A 6,000-nucleotide genomic window follows, 5' to 3' on the forward strand; every position below is an offset into this window, starting at 1 on the left:
CGGCTGTGACTATGTTAGAGTTCTTTTGTGGCTGTTGAGATAGGGCTTCACCATGTAGCGCTGGCTGGCCTGCCTTAAATGAGTATGCCTGAAGAAGACTGGAAGGCATGAGCAGACAGAGGTACCCAGAGATCCAGTCTGGACCGGAACCAGCTCAGATAGATGCGAGCATCAGGGCCTGAGTCTTTAGGCTGGAACACCAGAAGAAGACAGCAGAGAACATGCCTTTACATTTCAGAATGTCCCCTGAATGTGTTACTGCTGTTGTGGGACTGCTGTCGCCAGGGGGACAGAACATTCTGGGCTCAGAGAGAATGAACACAGCCCCGGTTCCACGGCTGCTAAAACTGAGAGCGCTTTGGTTTTTCCCCCTCTCAAATATCCTCGCATCCAACAAACATCTCCTTATGCAGAATCTGTAGCGGCTTGCCTTCCGTTGGGTGAGAAGGGAGATAACCATGTGGAAAGTTCCGGAACAGGAGTAAGAATTGCACCTGGCCCTCACCCTGTTCCCAGTAAGGCTTTGGGAATAGAGGGACAGGTTAAAGAGTCTCAAGGAAAGAAAAAAGAGAAGACGAGGAGGCCAAGAACAGAGGGAGAGGCTGGAGCTGAAAGGCCGAGAAGAGGACTCAAGGCTGGAAAGACAACCAGACTCTAAGAGGTCATCGCCGAGACAGCTCTCCCACCCTATAACCGGTGGGGAACCCTTCCCTGCACCCCTGTTCCTCAGCCCCAACAGTGCTCTTCTGACAGGGACAACTCTTCCTCCAGACAATAACTCTCTAAGACAGTGCCCGCTGAGTCCCCACCCATCCTCTGACCCCAGCCCACTCACCCCAGCAAAATACAGGTTTGTCCCAGAAAGGCCCTCCTTGCCAGGCAGCTTCCAAGCCTCATAGATGCTGGCTCCACCCCACCACCTGCCTTTCCTCCCAGACCTCTCCTAGCCCCATTTCCGCCCTGTGTTCTTTTACTGGGGAGGAGGGGTGAGGAGAGAAGGCATGAGGGCCAGGAAGAAAGAAGAGGAGACAGGGAGGAGGGGACTTTGTGTTGGACTGTGGGCATCCTCGAGATGTCCTCCTAAATGAAATGTACACAGTACTTCCCCCCTAGGGTGCAGGAGCCTTAGTCTGCCAGTTGAACTTTGCAAGTTAGCTCTTGGACACTGAGCCATATTAGGATGGCAAGCTTTCCTTTTCTCTGTAGTAAACATTTTAGCTGTAAAAATACAATGTACATACAGGAGTACTTAAGACACACGTGCAGAGCCTGGCAGTGGTGGCATACACCTTTAATCCCAGCACTCGGGAGGCACCAGGCCAGTCTAGTTTATAGAATAAGTTCCAGGACAGCCAGGGCCACACAGAGAAACCGTGTATTGACAAACAAAAACTTAAAAAGGACACATGTGCAGATCCACACAGATGCTGGTACATGTTCATTATTGCCCTAGTAGAAGCAAGATGTCCAAAAGACTGAGAAAAGAAACTTCCCCAGCACAGTGGAGGACCATCAGCTGATGTGATCAGGGAGCTGATTTCCAAGAGACAATCTCCCTCTTCTCGGGGGCCCTTCCATTTAGGATTTTGTATTAGGATTTTTGCTTGTTTTTTTGTTTGCTTGTTTTCTGAGACAAGGTCTCACTCTGTAGCCCAGGCTGGACTCAGACTTGCTATGATCCCCCTGCCTCAGCCTCCTGAATGATTAAAGTTTTGTGTCACTTTTCCAGGCCCACTTAGGATGTTCCTAATTATTTGCTGCCTGAGAGAACTCTTAATCCCTTGCACACCTGCTGTTATGTCTGAAGGACACAGTTCAAGAGGTCTGATTACTTGTCCAAGGTCACAGGTGTTACAGTGTCCAGGAACACAGTCAGTTAGTTGCCCTTGAGACATTGCTCTTGAACAAGCTTGAGGCCCCAGTCAGGGATCCCTTTACAACGACCCATGTCCACACCGTTCTCCCATACTTGCTTGTCCTTCCCAGGCCAATCAGTGCCTGGAGCTCCTCAGACTCTCTCTGTCTCTTACTTTTAATATTTAGTAGTTAGGGCTGGAGAGATGGCTCAGAGGTTAAGAGCACTGGCTGCTCTTCCAGAGGTCCTGAGTTCAATTCAGCAACCACATGGTGGCTCACAACTATCTATAATGAGATCTTCTGCCCTCTTCTGGTGTGCAGGCATACATGCAGGCAAAATACTATATACATAATAAATAAATAAATATTTTTAAAGTATATTTAATTAATTAGTGTGAGTGTGCTTGTGAACGTGTGTGCCATAGAACTGGGTACAGAAGTTGAAGGATACACCTTTTTACCCACTACACCATCTCCATGGCTCCCAATATCTTTCTTTCTTTCATTTTTTTGTTGTTGTTTGCTTTTTTGAGGCAAGGTCTCTCTAAGTAGTTCTGGCTGTCCTAGAACTTGCTATGTAGACCATGCTGGCCTCAAACTCACAAAGATCCACCCGCTTTTGCCTCCCGAGTGCTGAAATTAAAGGCGTGTGCCATCATGCCTAGTTCCAACATGTATTTCTTAAGCTGGAAATTCAAATCTCTGAGCTCATTCTTCTCTTGTGCCACTTTGTCCAGTAACATTAGCTTATCGTATTACAATCACTAGTTTTTCAGCATTATATTGTATCATACATACAGTCACTAAGTTCCTTATGAATTACAATGATCTATTAGTAGTAGTCAGTGTAGACATTTTTCATGTCTTATTGCCAGCTCATGCTATAGACCAGTGGTTCTTTTTTTTTGGTTTTTTGAGACAGGGTTTCTCTGTGTAACAGCTCTGGCTGTTCTAGAACTCTCTTTGAACTCACTGCGATTCGCCTGCCTTTGCCTTCCAAGTGCTGGAAGGGATTATAAGGCATGTGCCACCACCGCCTGGCAACCAATGGTTCTTAACCTGTGGGTCTCACCATATATATTTACATTACAATTTATAACAGTAGCAAAATTACAGTTATGAAGTAGCAATGAAATATTTTGTTGTTTTTTGAGACAGTGTTTCTCTATGTAGCCTGGGCTGTCCTGGAACTCACTCTGTAGACTAGACTGGCCTTGAACTCACAGAGATCCACCTACTTCTTCCTCCTGAGTTCTGGGATTAAAGGTGTACACCATTACCTCCTGGTTTGCAATGAAATAATTTTATGGTTAGGGCTCACTACATCACGAAGAACTGTATTAAAGGATGGAAACATTAGGAAGGTTGGGAACCACTGCTGTAGACTATTGGTACTCTATAACAGACTCTGAATATACTCAGATAGCAGACAATTTGCAGAAGTACCATAAGAATTCAGAAAACTCACTTTCAGCACCAAAACTTCTGTCTTGATGACCTTGAGTGGCCATAACAACCTGCCATAGCAAAGTAGTGTGTTTATTTTTCAGTTTTTCTTTTCTTTGTGTTTCTATTAAATATATTAACTATATATAATAATGGGCTTCATTGTGACATTTTCATACATATATATAATGTACTTAACAATTTTGAAAGGTTCATTTATTTCATTATGTGAATGAGTGTTTTACCTGTGTATGTATATGCTCCACATGCATGCCTGGTGCCCTCAGATGCCAGAAGAGGGTGCCAGATACCCCAGAACTGGAGTTACAGATTGTTGTGAGCCACCGTGTAGTGCTGGGAGTTAAAACCCTGGTCCTCTCCAAGAACAAGTGCTCTTGACTGCTAAGTCATCTCTCTGCCCCTATTTTGACACAGGGTCTTTTGTAGCCCAGGCTGGCCTCAAACTTCCTTTGCAGCTGAGGATGATCTTGAACTTTTGACCCTCCTGCCTCCGTCTCCTGTGTGCTAAGACTACAGGCTTGTAACATCACACCCAGCTGTTGTTTACAGTTCTAAAGACTGAGAACATCAAGATCTTGGTAATCTAGAAGATCTAGAAGACACTCTTGGCTTGCAAGTGACCACTTCCCACTGTATTGTCATCATGGGAACAGCAGGTCTTGTGTGTCTCAAGAGGGCACTAATATCTGACTTGACTGTGCAAACCTGTAATCCTAGCCCTTCCTGGGCTGAATAGGAGGAGCTTGAGTTCTGGAGCTCCATAGGGAGACCCTGTCTCAAAATAACTAAATAAAGATAGAGAATAGACAAACAAGCAAATAAATACACAAATCCCATTCACAGGTAACACAAGGAGGCTTTATCTTTACTTCCTCCCAAAGGCCCACCTCCTGGTACCATCATATTGGGGATTAGGATTTCAGCATACAAATTTGGGGGTGTGATACAAATATTCATTTTATAATGAAAGTTGTATGGATTACATCTTTTTTAAAAATCTTTTAAATTTATTTTTAATTTATGTATGTGAATGTTTTACCTGAATCTATGTATTTGTACCATGTGGGTGCAAGTACCGTTGATGGCCAGAAGAATGTCCTAGCCATCAAAACCCCTGGAACTGTAGTTACAGATAGTTGTGAGCCACCATGTGGGTGCTGGGAACTGAATACCTGAATCCAGGTCCTCTCCAAGAGTACGAAGTGCTGTTAACTGCTGACTCATCTCTTTAGTTCTCCACTCCTTTTGAGACAGGGTCTCATGTAGCCCAGGCTGACCTCAGATTCACTATATAGCTGATGACCTTGACTTTTTTATTCTTTTCTACCTCCTGAGTGCTGGGATTATAGGTATGTATCATCATGCATGTACAATGCCAGAGACTGAATCTAGGGTCCATGAATGGTAGGCAAGCACTCTAACAACTGAGCTACATCCCTGGCCCACTATATGAATTCTATCTCAACAGAGCTGGAAACAGCCCTGATGTCCATCAACACACGGTGAATGGGTGAACAACTATCTCTACAATGTAACACAGCACAACCATGTAGAGGAACTCTCTGTACACACAATGGCATGGATGAAAGTCATAAACAACATGTAAAGGGAACAAACCCAGACACAAAAGGTGCTCACGCAGTAGCCCATTCGTGTGATGTTCAAAAACAAATAAAATGAGGGATGGTGATAGGCCTGTGCAACCGTTGTCTGTGAAGGACACAGGTTTCTGCTGAGAGGACCAAAGGGAATTTTCAGGAAGCCTGACCTGCTGTCTGTTCCAGTTATGCATGTGGTAATCACATGGTGTGTGAATTAGTGAACTCAGTTTAGCTGAACCTTTGGAGAACTTGACTGTTGTCTGTCTGGGTTTGAGATTGTGAGGAGCTGACTTCTCCCTGGGAAAGTCTGAAAAGAGGGACCGGGGTTGGAGCTACCCTTTAAAGGACAGGTAAGGACATGGATGACAGGTCAGTGTATGCTTCATGGGTTTGTGTGGATAGTGACTCACTTACCACCTGTGAGACAGAGAGGATGGAGCCCCGTGCTCCCCTGCATCATAATGGGTCAAAACAAAACAAAAACCCAAATCAACCCAAACAAAACAAAACAAAAAACAAGTATCCTAAGCAAATGGAAGAAGTTTTATTCTGTTGTATAAAATCTCCAGGACACTGGTTGTTGCAAGTAGTATGGTAGGCAGTAAGATAGTTTTGTGTTTCTTGGCAGCTGGGTAACGAGACTGTGAGGTCAGGGTAGCAGAGGCTGCTGGTTGGCAGTGGCGGGAGATGGGAGTCTTCCTGGACATACTTTGTTCCAGCGCTGATTACTTTGTACTATATTACTACTTACCCCAAATGTCAAAATTATATAAACAGCATGGTTTCTAGGGTGGCAGAGAAAGCTGCCTTCTTGTCTTGTCAGAACACAGAGAAAGGAATGCTTCACTCCTCCTCCGGGGGCCGTCCTGGCCAGTGCCTCCACAGGGGAGCATTTCTGAAACAGGAAAATTGTGTCATACCCAGTCACTGTTAAATTGTACCTTAGTCTGCTCAAAACTGGCTTCTGTCTTGAAGATTATCCACTTGTTGCTTGCCTACGGGGGCGCTCTTCCAGCCCCTCCCCTAAACGGGTCTGGTTGGGGGCGGGGCACCCCGCAGTCATCTGCCCCAGGGC

Source organism: Peromyscus eremicus, chromosome 5 (genome assembly GCF_949786415.1).
Source record: "Peromyscus eremicus chromosome 5, PerEre_H2_v1, whole genome shotgun sequence".
Lineage (NCBI taxonomy): Eukaryota > Metazoa > Chordata > Mammalia > Rodentia > Cricetidae > Peromyscus > Peromyscus eremicus.